Source organism: Scyliorhinus torazame, chromosome 16, assembly GCF_047496885.1.
Source record: "Scyliorhinus torazame isolate Kashiwa2021f chromosome 16, sScyTor2.1, whole genome shotgun sequence".
NCBI lineage: Eukaryota > Metazoa > Chordata > Chondrichthyes > Carcharhiniformes > Scyliorhinidae > Scyliorhinus > Scyliorhinus torazame.
This window is the reverse complement of record NC_092722.1, coordinates 124,756,947-124,775,645: the sequence shown is the minus strand read 5'-3', so window position 1 is coordinate 124,775,645 and position 18,699 is coordinate 124,756,947. Positions and strand designations below refer to the sequence as shown.

At 47.3% G+C, this 18,699-nt stretch overlaps 1 protein-coding gene across 4 annotated transcripts in view; it reads right to left on the bottom strand.

Moving 5' to 3' along the window:
• Positions 1-18,699, bottom strand: part of LOC140393040 (interferon-induced protein with tetratricopeptide repeats 5-like) — a 70,811-nt gene that overhangs the window by 4,534 nt on the left and 47,578 nt on the right. The window lies entirely within an intron of this gene.

Here is an 18,699-nt window from a genome sequence, read left to right as displayed (position 1 = left end):
TTTATCCAATAAACTTTTAAATGCCCTCAATGTTGGCGAGTTCACTACTGTTGCAGGTAGGGCATTCCACGGCCTCACTACTCTTTGCGTAAAGAACCTACCTCTGACCTCTGTCCTATATCTATTACCCCTCAGTTTAAAGCTATGTCCCCTCGTGCCAGCCATTTCTTTCCGCGGGAGAAGGCCCTCACTGTCCACCCTATCTAACCTCCTGATCATTTTGTATGCCTCTATTAAGTCTCCTCTTAACCTTCTTCTCTCCAACGAAAACAACCTCAAGTCCATCAGCCTTTCCTCATAAGATTTTCCCTCCATACCAGGCAACATCCTGGTAAATCTCCTCTGCACCCGCTCTAAAGCCTCCACGTCCTTCCTATAATGCGGTGACCAGAACTGTACGCAATACTCCAAATGCGGCCGTACCAGAGTTTTGTACAGCTGCAACATGACCTCCTGACTCCGGAACGCAATCCCTCTACCAATAAAGGCCAACACTCCATAGGCCTTCTTCACAACCCTATCAACCCTATGGCAACTTTCAGGGATCTATGTACATGGACACCGAGATCCCTCTGCTCATCCACACTTCCAAGAACTTTACCATTAGCCAAATATTCCGCATTCCTGTTATTCCTTCCAAAGTGAATCACCTCACACTTCTCGACATTAAACTCCATTTGCCGCTTCTCAGCCCAGCTCTGCAGCTTACCTATATCCCTCTGTAACCTACTACACCCTTCCACACTGTCGACAACACCACCGACTTTAGTGTCACCTGCAAATTTACTCACCCACCCTTCTGCGCCTTCCTCTAGGTCATTGATAAAAATGACAAACGGCAACGGACCCAGAACAGATCCTTGTGGTACGCCACTTGTAACTGAACTCCATTCTGAACATTTCCCATCAACCACCACCCTCTGTCTTCTTTCAGCTAGCCAATTTCTGATCCACATCTCTAAATCACCCTCAATCCCCAGCCTCCGTATTTTCTGCAATAGCCTACCGTGGGGAACCTTATCAAGCGCTTTACTGAAATCCATATACACCACATCAACTGCTCTACCCTCGTCTACCTGTTCAGTCACCTTCTCAAAGAACTCAATAAGGTTTGTGAGACATGACCTACCCTTCACAAAGCCATGCTGACTATCCCTGATCATATTCTTCCTATCTAGATGATTATAAATCTTGTCTCTTATAATCCCCTCCAAGATTTTACCCACTACAGACGTGAGGCTCACCGGTCTATAGTTGCCGGGGTTGTCTCTGCTCCCCTTTTTAAACAAAGGGACCACATTTGCTATCCTCCAGTCCTCTGGCACTATTCCTGCAGCCAATGATGACATAAAAATCAAAGCCAAAGGTCCAGCAATCTCTTCCCTGGCCTCCCAGAGAATCCTAGGATAAGTCCCATCAGGCCCCGGGGACTTATCTATTTTCAGCCTGTCCAGAATTGCCAACACCTCTTCCCTACGTACCTCAATGCCATCTATTCTAATAGCCTGGGTCTCAGCATTCTCCTCCACAACATTATCTTTTTCCTGAGTGAATACTGACGAAAAATATTCATTTAGTATCTCGCCTATCTCTTCAGACTCCACACACAACTTCCCATCCCTGTCCTTGACTGGTCCTTCTCTTTCCCTAGTCATTCGCTTATTCCTGACATACGTATAGAAAGCTTTTGGGTTTTCCATGATCCTACCTGCCAAATGCTTCCCATGTCCCCTCCAAGTCACGTCTAATGGCATCATAATTGCCCTTCCCCCAGCTATAACTCTTGCCCTGCGGTGTATACTTATCCCTTTCCATCATTAACGTAAACGTCACCGAATTGTGGTCACTGTCCCCAAAGTGCTCTCCTACCTCCAAATCCAACACCTGGCCTGGTTCATTACCCAAAACCAAGTCCAACGTGGCCTCGCCTCTTGTTGGCCTGTCAACATATTGTGTCAGGAAACCCTCCTGCACACACTGTACAAAAAACGACCCATCTAATGTACTCGAACTATATCTTTTCCAGTCAATATTTGGAAAGTTAAAGTCTCCCATAATAACTACCCTGTTACTTTCGCTCTTATCCAGGATCATCCTCGCCATCCTTTCCTCTACATCCCTAGAACTATTTGGAGGCCTATAGAAAACTCCCAACAGGGTGACCTCTCCTTTCCTGTTTCTAACCTCAGCCCATATTACCTCGGAAGATGAGTCCCCATCTAGCATCCTCTCCGCCACCGTAATACTGCTCTTGACTAGCAGCGCCACACCTCCCCCTCTTTTGCCTCCATCTCTGAGCTTACTAAAACACCTAAACCCCGGAACCTGCAACATCCATTCCTGTCCCTGCTCTATCCATGTCTCCGAAATGGCCACAACATCGAAGTCCCAGGTACCAACCCATGCTGCCAGTTCCCCTACCTTATTTCGTATACTCCTGGCATTGAAGTAGACACACTTTAAACCACCTACCTGAACACTGGCCCCCTCCTGCGACGTCAAATCTGTGCTCCTGACTTCTATACTCTCATTCTCCTTTGCCCTAAAACTACAATCCAGGTTCCCATGCCCCTGCTGCATTAGTTTAAACCCCCCCAAAGAGCACTAACAAATCTCCCCCCCAGGATATTTGTGCCCCTCAGATTCAGATGTAGACCATCCTGTCTGTAACAGTAATAACGGCCCAAATATTCCAGTCAGAGGCGCAGTGCCGGCCCACTCGCCATTTTAGGCGGAATCTCCGCACTTTCTGGTGTTGGCTGCTGTTAAAATCCGATAATGAATAGAATTGGGTGCTCAAGTGTCAAGTTTAATTCCAATGAAGACTTGGCCCCATTTTTCATTATGACCTGAAGACATGTCCCTTCATTCCTTACTTTAGTTCCTTGTCTGAGGCTGTTTGTAACCAGGAATGCCAACCTCTACAGCTGCACAGCCTCACAACCTGATAATGTTCAACACCTAGACCCTCCAACAATGAGAGGGATGAGCATCATCAAGAATTGAAAGGAGAGTTGGGCGGCACGGTGGCACTGCTGCATCACGGCGCAGAGGTCCCAGGTTCGATCCCGGCTCTGGGTCACTGTTATGAGCCAGGGTTTAGAGAACCCCAAAGTGTATCATGGAGTTCACCTGACCCACAACTTTTAATAGATTGTGGTATGGGGAGCACAGGGCCCACTCTACAGGTGTGGTACAGCAGAAATGGAAAAGTATTTTTTAAAGCAAGACAATGTTTATTTTATGAACTCAAGTTAACCTTTTTAAAACATGCAGTGAACATCTTAGCAAGCATTCATTCAAATACAACCCCCAAAGAATATAACACTAAGTAATCCTTAAGCTGTCCTTTTAACATCCATAAGACTTAAAAAAAGAACTTTTAACAGAAGCACATCAGGTTAAAGTCACTCCTGAGAGCAGTTATTAGTTTAAATCACCAAAGGATCGATTTACATTCTTTAGATTACAGAGAGAGAGACTAATACCCCTTCTGGCTGTGACTGCAGCTATCCAGCTCTGAAAAACTAAGCTAAAACACACCCTGCAACAAACAGCCTAAAACGAAAGTAAAAAGCAGACAGACAGCCAAGCTCCAACCACTCTCTGACATCACTGCAGTAATAAGCACCCATTTCTTAAAGATACTCTCACTACAGATATTTATATACACACCCATTTATAAACACCCATTTCTTAAAGGTATTCTCACATGACACCACGCCCCAAGAAAAAATGGTTTCATTTTTCACCTTTTCACTACCGTTTAAGAAATGCACACAGTAATTATACTTTTTCGTTTCAAAAAAACAACACACGAAACAGGTATAATAAATAATTTTTTTTTTGTTCTTCTTCCTCCAACTGAAATCCTTCTTGATTGACAGTCTTTTTGAACAAGAAGGTCTTTGCACGATCCATCCATTTCTCTACGCCTCGGCGTTTCTCTTTAAAGTCAGATATTTTAGTTCAATGTGATCACAGAGTCCCTTGCAATTCTCCAACACAGGAGCATTGGTTATCACAGATTTCAGGCAGTCAAATGCCTGTTAAAACTCTGCTGTCCATTGAAATTTTCGACGTTTCTTCAGCAAGTCCACCAGTGGAGCAATCACGCTCCAAAAGTTTTGCACAAATGTTCGATCAAATCCAATCATGTCAATAAATCGTATTATTTCCCTTTGTCTCGAGGGTATCGGAAACTCCTCAAGGAAAGTGACTTGGGCTTTTCCAAATTCACTTTTGGCTCGGTTTATCACCAAACCCACCTCCTGAAGTCAATCGAATAACTCCATCAGATGTTTTAAATGCTCTGTCCAAGTCTGGCTGAAAATTACCAGATCATCGATGTACACCGCACAATTGGGTAATCCTGAAACAACTTTGTTAGTTAACCATTGAAATGTGGCTGGGGCGTTTTTCATGCCAAATGGCATAACTTTGAATTGGTATATACCATCTGGCGTCACAAAAGCTGAAATCTCCTTCGCCCTTTTGGATAAAGGTACCTGCCAGTAACCTTTAAGTAAATCCAGTTTGGAAATAAAAGCTGATTGTCCCACTTTCTCAATGCAATTCTTCAAACATGGGATAGGATAAGAGTCCGTTCTTGTAACTGTATTAACCTTACTATAGTCCACACACAACCATTGGGTACCATCTGGTTTTGGTACCATAACTATTGGTGAGCTCCATTGGCTGCAACCCACTTCAATTATGCCCTTTTTAAGCATACTCTCAAACTCCTTGTTAACCTGTGCCAATTTCAAAGGGTTAAGTCTGGATGGATGTTGTTTGATTGAACAGCATTTCCCACATAATGTATAGCCATTTTAGTTCTTCCCAATTTATTTCCACAAATATGCCCATGTGATATTAATGACTCTTTCAGGTCAGATTGTTTATCCTCTGGGAGGTAACTCAACAATTTATCCCAATTTTTAAGAACATCCTCGTTTTCCAATTAAATTTGAGGTATGTCAAATTCACAGTCATCTGGATTTGGTTTGTCACTTTGAGTTAAAATCATTAAAAGCTCCTCCTTTTTCTCTCCTTCCCTTTCAAAGTACCTTTTAAGCATATCCACATGACACACTCGGTGAGTCTCCCTTCTATCTGGTGTTTTTACCACATAATTCACCTCACTTAATTTCCTTTCAATCTGATAAGGTCCACAAAACCTTGCTTTCAAAGGTTCACCTACCACTGGTAACAACATTAAAACTTTAGCTCCACTGGCAAAACGACGCACTTTGGATTTCTAGTCCGCTACCCGTTTCATCTCATCTTGTGCAACTTTTAAATGTTGTCTCGCGAATTCACCTGCTATATTTAATCATTCCTTAACATTTGACACCTAATCCAATAATGTAATTTCTGATTTCTCACTCACCAGCTTTTCCTTAGTCAATTTAAGTGGTCCTCTTACCTCATGACCAAAAATTAGTTCAAAAACACTAAATTTGGTTCACTCATTAGATGCATCCCTAATTGCAAATGAAGGGAATTCCTTTATCCCAATCATCTAGATAATCTTGACAATAAGCCCTCAGCATTGTCTTTAATGTCTGATGCCACCTTTCTAATGCTTCCTGCGATTCTGGATGGTACACAGTTGATTTAAATTGTTTTATTCCTAAGCTATCCATGACTTCTTTGAATAACCTTGAGATAAAATTTGATCCTTGATCCGATTGTATTTCTGTGGGTAGTCCATATCTAGTAAAGAATTTAAGTAACTCCTCCACAATCTTTTTAGCTGTAATATTACGTACTGGAATGGCCTCTGGAAACCTAGTAGACACATCCATTAGAGTCAAAAGATATTGATTCCCACTTTTTGTTTTAGGAAGCGGTCCTACGCAATTAATTAGGACCCCTGTAAAAGGTTCCTCAAATGCTGGAATGGGTATTAAGGGCGCTAGTTTTACCACTGCTTGAGGTTTCCATATCACTTGACATGGGTGACATGATTGACAAAATTTAACTACATCTTTATGTAGTCCAGGCCAATAAAAATGTTTTTGTATTTTAGCTCGAGTTTTCCTTATTCCCAAATGACCTCCCATTGGAACCTCATGTGCAACTCGCAACACCTCCTTTCCATACCCTACCATCAATACTACTTGATGAACTTCTGCCCACTTTTCATCCGCCTGCATATGTACAGGTCTCCATTTTCTCATCAAGACATTACTTTTACGGTAATAACACTCGGGTGTACACGCAGATTCCTCTTCTGTGTACGCTTTCTAATACATCCGTTTTATTTCTACATCTTTCTGTTGTAACTCTGCCAATTTTCCTGAACTAAAAATATCTGCCTCACCCTCCACCTGTTCGTGTTCTTTTTCAACCATCTGATCAAAAATCATTTCTGATAATTGCACTTCAACTTCATCTTCACTCTTTGATTTCTCCTCTTGTCTTAACCTGTGACTTTGCGACCTTGTTACTACACAATCCGGAAAAATCTCAGGATATTCATACTTCAGCACTTCAGTTGTCTGATTCACCACTGGCTTATCCACCGCAGTAGGCATCACTCCCATCTGCAATCCAGCTATATCATTACCCAAGATAAACTGTATTCTTGGACAAGATAGATCCTCTATTACTCCTACTACCACTTTACCACTCTTCACTGGAATTTCCAACCTTACCTTATATAATGGAACTCTACTCCTCTCACCCTGAATTCCACATATTACCACCTTTTCTGGCAACATTCTACCAAGACGGCATCACACCTCATCTCCTACCATTAAAGATTGACTAGCTCCCGTATCTCTTAAAATTGCGACTTCTTTACCTGCTCCTCCTGATACACATGAGTAAACTTTACCCACACAAGTAAATTCTTTAAAAAGATTTGTCACCTTCTTATCAATCACCTCTTGATCAGGCTGTACAATCTTTTGCACCTCCTTTGCTTCACTTGAGCCTTACTTTACCACTTTCACAAACCCCACTGTCTTATCCTCTGTTACCATATCAGCCTTCCCAGTGCTTTTCTTCAACCACCAACACTGTGAATTTACATGGCCTAGTTTATTACGGCGAAAACATTTGAAACTTTTCATTTCTATTCCACCCTCCTGGATTTCTTTTTTAATCTGAAGTACACTCTCCTTACTATCTCCCATCAGATCACCTTTACCTTTACCACTTGAGTATTTCTCATGTCCCCAATTTTTATCCCTCACAGGCTGAAACCGATGTCAGAAACCAAGGTTTGACTTATGAACTAATTCATAATCATCTGCCATTTCTGCTGCTAATCTCGCAGTTTTATCCCTCTGCTATTCCACATGAGTTCTCAATACATCAGGAATTGAACTTTTAAACTCCTCCAAAAGCATAATTTCTCTGAGAGCTTCATACGTTTGGTCTATTTTCAAAGCCCTTATCCACCTGTCAAAATTACTCTGTTTGATCCTTTCAAACTCCATATATGTTTGACCAAATTCTTTCCTTAAATTTCTCAACCTTTGTCTGTAGGCTTCAGGCACTAGTTCATATGCACCCAAGATGGATTTTTACACCTCCTCATATGTCTCAGATACCTCCTCTGGTCGTGATGCAAACACTTCACTAGCCCTACCTATCAGCTTTGTTTGAATCAGCAATACCCATATGTCCTGTGGCCATTTCATTTTTTTAGCCGCCTTCTCAAATGAAATGAAAAAGGCTTCTACCTCCTTCTCGCTAAACCCTGGCAAATCTTGGACATTTATAAATAGATTCCCACCAAGCCTTCGACTTTGACGCTCTTTCTCACTATCCTCATCACAATCAAACAACTGTATCTTTCCCTTTACGTCTGCCAATTTTAACTGACTGTCATGTTTCATGGCCATTTTCTGAAGTTCAAACTCTCTCTCTTTGTCTTTTTCCCTGATATGTATCTCCCTTTCTCTTTCTTTTTGTTCTGCTTGGGCTATTCTTTCTGCTTTCCTTTCTTCGCCCTCTTTTTCCTCTCTCTTTCTCTCTCTCTTTCTTTTTCCTCTCTCTCTTTCCTATTCAAGCTGCTTTAATTCTTTCTCATGTTCAATTTGTTTAATTTGTAACTGAATTTTTGCCATTTCAAATGAGTCAAACTGTACCTCAGGCAACTTTAAATGCTTAGCCACCACCATAATTACCTCATCTTTTCGCATTTTGTCGGGTAATGTTAACCGCAATGTTTTTGCCAAATCAAACAGTATGCTTTTAGTCTCTGTCCGTAAGGTACTGCGTGTGACCGGCTCCACCTCCAAAAACATCTGAGCCTCTGTCCACAACACACTCCCTACATAAACAATAATACCACACCTGAGAAGCACCTACAATATGCTCACCCTTCACGTCTTTAGGTTCACTAAGCCAATCCAATAGATAGACTTTTATCCCCCTCGAGTCCCCAATTTGTTATGGACCAGAGTTTAGAGAACTCCAAAGTGTATCATGGAGTTCACCTGACCCACAACTTTTACTAGATTGTGGTATGGAGAGCGCACGGCCCACTCTACAGGAGTGGTAGAGCAGAAATGGAAAAGTATTTTTTAAAGCAAAACAATGTTTATTCTATGAACTCAAGTTAACCTTTTTAAAACATACAGTGAACATCTTAGCAAGCATTAAATCAAATACAACCCCCAAAGAATACAACACTAAGTAATCCTTAAGCTGTCCTTTTAACATCCATAAGACTTAAAAAAGAACTTTTAACAGAAGCACAGCAGGTTAAAGTCACTACTGAGAGCAGTTATTAGTTTTAAATCACCAAAGGATGGATTTATATTCTTTAGATTACAGCGAGAGAGACTAATACCCCTTCTGGGTGTGACTGCAGCTATCCAGATCTGAAAAACTAAACTAAAGCACACCCTGCAGCAAACAGCCTAAAATAAAAGTAAAAGCAGACGGAAGCCCAGCTCCACCCACTCTCTGCAGTAATTAGCATCTATTTCTTAAAGGTACTCTCACTACAGATATTTAGAGACTTCCGGTTGCGGCTATGCGGAGCTAAGTCGCACGTTCGGCAGCTCCCACTAGCAACAGACTTTTGGGCCCTTTTTAGGGCCCTCAACGGTACTATTTCGACGATTCCCAGTGTGAGAAGGGGACAGCAATATTCCCCCGGCACTTTATGGATTGGACCAGGAGTGCGGCGGTGAAAAAATGGAATTGGAGCAGAAAAAGGTGCGAGGGAGGACGACCAAGATGGCGGCAGGTGGTGAGCAGGCAGCGTGGGTGCAGAGGTCACAGGAGCAGTAGGAGTTTCTCCAGCGCTACTTCACAGAGCTGAAGGCAGAGCTGCTGGAGCCGATGAAGGCGTCAATTGACAAGCTGCTTGAGACTCAGACGGCCCAAGGGGCGGCGATCCGGGAGGTCCAGCAAAACGTCTCGGAGAATGAGGACGAGATCTTGGGCCTGGCGGTGAAGGTGGAGGCGCACCAGGCGCTCCATAAGAAATGGCAGGCGAAGTTCGAGGACATGGAGAACCGGTCGAGAAGAAAGAATCTGCTGATTCTGGGTCTCCCAGAGGGGCTGGAAGGATCGGATGTCGGAACCTACGTGGTCACCATGTTGAACACGCTGATGGGCGCTGGGGGGAACGGGAAGTGCGGGCGGCGCGGGCACGTGGCTGGCCTAGAAAGGGTTATGGCTAATCGGCGGGGGGGGGGGGGGGGGGGGGGAGGGGCAGCCCTCTGATCCGGCTGATAACCTGGAATGTGGAATGTAAGAGGCCTGAACGGCCGGTCAAACGGGCCCGTGTGTTTGTGCACCTGAAGGGGCTGGGCAGGTGTGGTCATGCTCCAGGAAACGCATCGGTGGGTGGCAGATCAGGTAAGGCTAAGAAATGGGTGGGTAGGGCAGGTGTTCCATTCGGGGTTGGATGCAAAAAATCGGGGGGTGGCGATTATGGTGGGGAAGGGGGTGTCGTTTCAGGTGTTGAGCATCGTGGCAGACAATGGAGGTAGGTATGTGATGGTGAGTTGTAAGCTACAGGAGTTGCGGGTGGTCTTGGTAAATGTATAGGCCCCGAATTGGAACGATGCGGGGTTTATGCGGCACATGTTAGGCCGGATCCGGGACTTGGAGACATGGGGCTTGATAATGGGGGAGGGACTTCAACACGGTGTTGGATCCGGCATTGGATCGCTCTAGGTCTAGGACGGGCAGGAGGCCGATGGCAGCCAAGGTGCTGAGGGGGTTTATGGACCAGATGGGAGGAGTGGATCCGTGGAGGTTTGCGAGGCTGGGGGCCAGGGAATTCTCATTCTTCTCCCATGTTCATAAGGCCTACTCTCGGATTGACTTTTTTGTAATGAGCAGGGCGCTGACTCCGAGGGTGGAGGACACGGAGTATTCGGTGATAGCCATCGCGGACCATGCCCCGCATTGGGTGGACCTCGAGCTGGGGGAGTAGAGGGACCAGCGCCCGCTGTGGCGCTTGGAGATGGGGTTGTTGGCGGACGAGGAGGTGAGTGGGCGGGTCCGGGGGTGTATGGAAAGCTACCTGGATGCCAATGATAATGGGGAGGTGCAGGTAGGGGTGGTCTGGCAGGCGCTGAAGGCGGTGGTCAGGGGTGAGTTGATCTCCATTACGGCCCACAGAGAGGGGAAGGAGAGGAGAGAGAGGGAGAGGCTAGTGGGGGACATGGTAAGGGTGGATATGAGGTATTCAGAGGCCCCCGAGGAGGGACTACTCAAGGAGCAACGAAGCCTCCAGGCCGAGTTCGACCTGTTGACCACCAGGAAGGCGGGGGTACAGTGGAGGAAGGCGCAAGGGGCGGTGTACGAGTACGGAGAGAAGGCTTGCTGGATACTGGCACACCGATTTCGGAAGCGGGCGGCAGCGAGGGAGATCGGGGGAGTTAGGGATGGAGGGGGGAGCACGGTGCGAAGTGTGGTGGGTATTAATGGGGTTTTCAGAGACTTTACAAGGGACTGTATCGGTCTGAGCCCCTATCGGAGGAGGGGGGGGATGGGTCGCTTTCTGGACCGGCTGAGGTTCCCAAGGGTAGAGGAGGGGCAGGTGGCAGGGCTGGAGGTGCCGGTTGGGTTGGAGGAACTGGTCAAGGGACTGGGGAGTGTGCAGGCGGGGAAGGCACCGGGGCCAGATGGGTTCCCGGTGGAATTCTATAGGAAGTACGTGGATCTGTTGGGCCCGCTGCTGGTAAGGACTTTCAACGAGGCAAGGGAGGGGGGGCCCTGCCCCCGACGATGTCCAGGGTTCTGATTTCTCTAATTCTGAAGCGGGACAAGGACCCTGTTCAGTGCGGGTCGTATAGGCCGATTTCACTCCTTAATGTGGATGCGAAACTGCTAGCAATGGTATTCGCCATTAGGATTGAGGACTGTGTTCCGGGGGTCATACACAAGGATCAGACGGGTTTTGTGAAAGGGAGACAGTTGAATACCAATGTACGTAGGCTCCTGAATGTAATTATGATGCCGGCGGTGGAGGGGAGGCAGAGATAGTCGCGGCTATGGACGCGGAGAAGGCCTTTGATAGGGTGGAGTGGGGGTACCTGTGGGTGGTGTTGAGGAGGTTTGGGTTCGGGGAGGGGTTCGTCAGCTGGGTGAGGTTGCTGTACGAGGCCCCGCTGGCGAGTGTGGCCACGAACAAGAGGAGGTCAGAATACTTCCGGCTATACCGAGGGACGAGGCAGGGGTGTCCTCTATCCCCCCTGCTCTTTGCACTGGCTGTTGAGCCCCTGAGAGGGTTGGTGTGGTGGGGGTGGGGGGAGGAACACCGGGTATCGTTTATGTGGACGATCTGCTATTGTATGTGGCGGACCCGGTGGGGGGAATGCCGGAGGTGATGCAGATCCTTAGGGAGTTTGGGGATTTCTCCGGGTATAAGTTCAACATGGGGAAGAGCGAGCTGTTCGTAGTGCACCCGCGAGACCAGGAAAGGGGGATTGGTGAGCTTCCGTTAAAAAGGGCAGAAAGAAGTTTTCGATACCTGGGGGTTCAGGTGGCTATGAGCTGGGGGGCCCTGCATAAGCTCAACTTGACGAGGCTGGTGGAGCAAATGCAGGAGTTCAAAAGGTGGGATATGCTGCCGCTCTCCCTGGCGGGTAGGGTGCTGTCGGTTAAAATGACGGTGCTCCCGAGGTTTTTGTTTTTGTTTCAGTGCCTCCCCATCCTGATCCCTAAGGCCTTCTTTAAGCGGGTTAACAGGAATATTATGGGGTTCGTATGGGCGAAGAAGACCCCGAGGGTGAGAAGGGTGTTCTTGGAGCAGAGCAGGGAGAGGAGGGGGTTAGCTTTGCCAAACGTATGTGGGTACTATTGGGCTGCCAACGTGGCGATGATATGTAAGTGGGTAATGGAGGGGGAGGGGGCGGCGTGGAAGAGGCTGGAGTTGGCGTCCTGTGTGGGCACGAGCCTGGGCTGCCGCTTCCTCCGACGAGGTACACCACGAGCCCAGTGGTAGCGGTGACCCTCAAAGTCTGGCGGCAATGGAGACGCTACAGGGGGGAGGTGGGGGCTTCGGTGTGGTCCCCGATACGGGAGTACCATCGGTTTGTCCCGGGGAAAATGGATGGGGGGTTCCTGAGTTGGCATAGGGCAGGTATTAGAAGGATGGGGGATGGGGGACCTGTTCATAGACGGGAAGTGTGCAAGCCTTAGGGAGCTGGAGGAGAAATTCAGGCTCCCCCTGGAAATGCTTTCAGATATATGCAGGTAAGGGCGTTCGTTAGGCGACAGGTGGTGGAGTTTCCGCTGCTATCGGCGCGCAGGGTCCAGGACAGGGTGCTTTCGGGGGTGTGGGTTGGAGAGGGTAGGATCTCGGCAATTACCAGGTGATGCAGGAGGAGGAGGAGGCCTCAGCGGAGGAGTTAAATGGTAAGTGGGTGGAGGAGCTGGGGGAGGAGATCGATGAGGGCATGCAGGTGGTGAGGCTCAGACTGATACAATTTAAGGTGCTGCACAGGGCGCACGTGACCAGGGCAAGGCTAAGCCGGTTTTTTGGCAGTGAGGACAGATGTGCGAGGTGTTCCGGGAGCCCAGCAAACCACACCCACATGTTCTGGGCATGTCCAGCGTTGGAGGGGTTCTGGAGCGGCGTAGCGAGGGCAGTGTCAAGGGTAGTGAATTCCAGGGTTAGGCCTAGCTGGGGGCTCGCAATATTTGGGGTGTCGGACGAGCCGGGTGTGCAGGAGGCGAAAGAGGCCGGTATTCTGGCCTTTGCGTCCCCGGTAGCCCGGCGAAGGATTCTGCTTCAGTGGAAGGATGCGAGGCCCCCAAGCGTGGAATCCTGGATTAACGACATGGCAGGGTTTATTAAATTGGAGAATGTGACATTTGCCTTAAGGGGATCTGTGCAAGGGTTCTTCAGGCGGTGGCAGCCGTTCCTAGACTTCCTGGCGGAGCGTTAGGAGATGGTCTGCAGCAACCGGGGGGAGGGGGGGGGGGTGGCGGCGAGGGGTGGGGGGTGGCGATGGGGGGGGGGTAAGTTTGTGTCTGGTAGGGGATGCACTATGGTCTACAGTTTAACGTTTATTTGTTTATTTATGCACTTTTGTTTTTGTTGTTTTATTATGTGTGTAAAGGGGGTGGGTTCTATTTTTCTGGTGTGATAATCTGTGAAAAATTTTGAACAAAAATTATTTAAAAAAAAACAAATTACAGATATTTTTGTACACACCCATTTTCAACGCCCATTTCTTAAAGGTACTCTCACATGACAGTCACCGTCCACATGGAGTTTGCACATTCTCCCCATGTTTGCATGGGTTTCACCCCACAACCCAAAGATGTGCAGGATAGTTGGATTGGCCACGCTAAATTGCCCCTTAATTGGAAAAAAATATTGGGTACTCTTAATTTATAAAAAAAAAGAAAAAAAAGAATTGAAGGGAGGGGGATGATTATTGTGAGGGAATGAGGGGAGATGAGCATTGTGCATACAGCATACAGATGCACCATAGAAAGCATCCTATCAGGCTGCATCACAGCCTGGTTATGGCAACTGCTCGGCCCAGGACCGCAAGAAACTTCAGAGAGTCGTGAACACCGCTCAGTCCATCACACAAACCTGCCTCCCATCCATTGACTCCATCTACACCTCCCGTTGCCTGGGGAAAGCGGGCAGTATAATCAAAGACCCCTCCCACCCGGCTTACTCACTCTGCCAACTTCTTCCATCCGGCAAGAGATACAGAAGTCTGAGAACACGCACGAACAGACTCAAAAACAGCTTCTTCCCCACTGTCACCAGACTCCTAAATGACCCTCTTGTGGACTGATTTCATTAACACTACACCCTGTATGCTTCATCCGATGCCAGTGCTTATGTAGTTACATTGTATATGTTGTGTTGCCCTATTATGTATTTTCTTTTATTCCCTTTTCTTCTCATGTACTTAATGATCTGTTGAGCTGCTCGCAGAAAAATACTTTTCACTGTACCTCGGTACACGTGACAATAAACAAATCCAATCCAATCCAATCTGAGTGATTGGGGTGGTAAGTAGTGTCAAGGATGGGGGTACGTATTATCAGGGATGGGGGTGAGCATTATCAGGGAGTGAGCGCGGGGGCTAATGAGCATTCTCAGGTAGTGAGGGGGGGGGTGAGTATTCTTGGGGTGAGGCTGACCATTGTCAGGGAATGGGGGGGGTGAGAGTTGAAAGGGAGTTGGGGTGGGGTGGTGAGCATTGGCAGGGAGTTGGGGGGTTCTCATGGGATGTGGGTGTTGCTGGCTGGGACATTTAAGGTCAACCTCATTGCTGCACACATGTAGGCCAGACCAGGAAAGGACGGAAGGGTGAATACATTTTAATAATAATAATCGCTTATTGTCACAAGTAGTCTTCAATAAAGTTACTGTGAAAAGCCCCTAGTCGCCACATTCCAGCGCCTGTTCGGGGAGGCTGGTACGGAAATTGAACCCGCGCTGCTGGCCTTGTTCTGCATTACAAGCCAGCTGTTTAACCCACTGTGCTAAACCAGTTTGGAGGTGGGAGGTATTGTTGGGGGGTTAGGGTGAATATTTTTGGGGGTTAGTGTGAATAACTTTTGGGTGGTAGGGTAAATATTTTGTGGGGATGGTGAATATTATTTGGAGGGGAGAGTGAATATTTTTGGGGATTTGGATGAATATTTCTGGGAGATAAGTGTGAATATTTCTGGGGGGTTAGGGTGAATATTTTTTTGGGGGGTAGGGTGAATATTTTTTTGGGGGTAGGGTGAGTATTTTGGGGGATGGTAAATATTATTGGGGGATTAGGGTGAATATTTTTGGGTGGTAGGGTGAAGATGTATTTGGGGGGATGAGGGTGAATATGTTTTGGGTTGTCGGGTGAATATTTTGGGGTTATGGTAAATATTTTGGGGTAGGGTGAATATTGTTTGGGGATGAGGGTGAATATTTTTTGGGTGGTAGGGTGAGTATTTTTTGGTGGGTAGGGGGTGAGCATTGTTGGGGTTGCCCTGGGTATTTGAGGCTTTGACACTCCCGCTGATCCACTTGGAGCTGTGCTCCTGAGCATGTTCTACATCTCCTGGGAAAAGCTCTAAGAGAATGTGTGTGAAAACCAGGGTGGGGCAAACAGCTGAAAATCTGTGTGGTTCTAGCCATCTGATCCCACTGTCATCGAGAATCAACCAGAGCAGACCCTAGGCAGGGGATAACCGGCCATCGGAGGTTTCAATTTTCCATCTGATTACCGTGCAGGTGTGTGCGTCGGGACATTCTCTGGGTCCTGAGGCACATCAGCAACTTAAACTGAAGTATTCAGCACTCCCCTTAGAAACATAGAAACTAGGCGCAGGAGGAGGCCATTCAGCCCTTCGAGCCTGCTCTGCCATTAATTATGATCACAGTGATCATCCAACTCAAAAGCAACTCAATTGTGGGCAGCATGGTAGCATCGTGGTTAGTACTATGTCTTCACAGTGTCAGGGTCCCAGGTTCTCTCCCGGCTTGGGTCACTGACTGTGCGGAGTCTGCAAGTTCTCGCTGTGTCTGCGTGGGTTTCCTCTGGGTGCTCTGGTTTCCTCCCACAAGTCCCCAAAGACATGCTATTAGGTAATTTGGCATTCTGAATTCTTCCTCAGTGTGCCTGAACAGGTGCCAGAATGTGAAGGCTAGGGGCTTTTCACAGTAACTTCATTGCAGTGTTAATGTAAGCCTACTTGTGACAATAAAGATTATTATTGTTAGCCTGATCCTTCCTTCTCCACCTTTATCCTTTGATCCCCTTTCTTCCAAGTGCTGTATCGAACTGCTTCTTGAAAACACAGAGGGCAGGATTCTCCGTTTGGGAGACTATTTAGTGAATTCTCTGCCTCCCCAGTCGTGTGCTTCTCGGTGGCGAGCTGTCGCTGGCAGCGAGATTCTCCGTTCCAGCGACTTGCTAATGGGATTTGCCATTGCTGGTTGAACGCCAAACGCCATTGTCTGCATGGGGTGAACGACCAACATGATAGCATGGTGCATACTCCCGTGCCCAACCAGGTTTGATGGTCGACATGGTGGCCCCGGATGGCAGTGTAGGCTCTGTCCACGCATGTCCCTCCCCCACCCTCCTGCCCCGTCGGTATCCTGGTCCTAGCACCTGTCCCTGCTGCCAGGGGTACTGTTGGCTGGCACTGCCCTTACTGAGGGCAGCTGTGGGTTTGGCTCTGGGTGGACCCCGGTGGGTGGCGGCCGGTTGGGTGGGGTGTCTGGGGCCGGGGGTGGGAGCTTTGTGGCGGGGGGTGGGGTGCGGGGATGGGCGGATCCATACAGCCGGTGTCACTGTGTAGAACTAGGGACCGAGGTGGGTGGTCAGTGGGTGTGCAGCAAGATGGCCACCGTAATGACGGTCGGTGCCTGGGCACCACATTAGTCCTGTGGGGGTGCATCCCGGCTGATCGACCACTTGCCCCTCCCTCGGCCCTGGCAGGGTGCCCCAACCCAGCCAGCATGCCGAGTATCTGGGCCAGCAGCCCGCAGTCACTCCACTCCATTTCCTACCTCCCCTCTCTCTCGCTCAGCAGCCACGGCGCAGGTTCACGATGTTTGAAACCGCAAGTGAACAAGGGGAACTCGGACTATTGGAGGCGGTGAATCTCTGAGGCCTTGGAGAATATGGTGTCAGGCCCGCTAATGATATGCCTACTGTGCTTTAACGCCGCCCGGTGACTAACCCATTTACACCATTTCCAGGGTGCTGGAGCATCCCGATTTGGCGTCAAACTGGCGCCTACCCCGATTTTGGCGTCGGAGGCTAATTGTCCGCCCAATCGCGTTTCACAATTGGCAAGCAGAAAATCCCACCTTGTGTTCCCCAAAATTTCTTGTACATTATTTGTGTTCTCCTTTGTGAAGACAGAACCATAGTATGTATTTAATAGTCAGCAGGGCAGCACGGCCGCACAGTGGCTAGCACTGCTGCCTCACGGCGCCAAGGTGCCAGGTTCGATCACGGCTCTTGGTCACTCCCTGTGGAGTTTGCACATTCTCCCAGTGTTTGCTTGGGTTTCGCCCCCACAACCCAAAATATGTGCAGGGTAGGTGGACTGGCCACGCTAAATTGCCTCTTAATTGGAAAAAATTAATTGGGTACTCTGAATTTAAAAAAAATATTAGTCAGCCATTTCTTTGTTGCTCATTATAAAATCCCCTCTTTCTGACTGTAAGGGACCTAAATTTGTCTTTTTCTCTTCATAGTTAATGATCCGCTGAGCTACTCGCAGAAATATACTTTTCACTGTACCTTGGTACACGTGACAATAAACAAATCCAATCATACACCTATAGAAAAGTTTGCAATCAGTTTTTATGTTCCCCGCAAGCTTATTCTCGTATTCTATTCCCCCTTTTTCAATCAATCTCTTGGTCCTCCATTGCTGAAACTGCTCCCGATTCTCCGCCTGTTGTTTTTCTTGGCCAATTTGCATGCTTCTTCCTTGGATCTAATCCAATCTCTAATTTCCCTGGTAAGCCATGGTTTGGCCATCTTTCTGTTTTACCTTTGCACCAGACAGGAATTGTTTCAGTTCACCCAGGCCCCCCTTGAATCTTTGCTAATGCCAATCCACCATCATTCCATTAAGGAATGATTACCAATAAATCTTAGCCAACTCCAGCCTCATATCATCATAGTTTTCTTTATTAAGATTCAGGACCCTAGTCTCAGAATCAATCACGATGATGAAAAATGTTATCATGTCAGGGTTGTTCATCACACAACTAGATTGCCAATTATTCCTTTCTCATGATGCAATAACCAATCTAGGATTACACAGTACCCAGTCTAGAATTATTAGTGATTATCACTCTTTTGTAAGGGCCACGAAGAATCCAGCACGAGTTTTAAGGATACAAAGTAAGAACATTTATTTACTATAACATATATACATAACAGTAGCAGTAACTTCCCTTGCTACATACTCCTTCCTCCTGGTTCCTGAACTGGCCAGCTTATTTATAGTAGGAGTTTACTAGTGGTTTCTCCGCCCCCCTCATTGGGGAAGCTCATACTCCCACAGGATTGTGGGATAGTCATTAGTCCCCAGCCAATGGTAAGTAGGCAGGTTATAACACACTCACTCCACTCAAACTGTCTGTTCCTATAAAGATTTCTTTCCCTGTAAAGACTCACATTCCAACCATTCTTCACATTCCAATCTGTAATTATCTTGCAATTGTGTCTCTCCTTTATATGCTGTGATTGTGAATCTGCTTCAATTCACCTGATGAAGGAGCAGCGC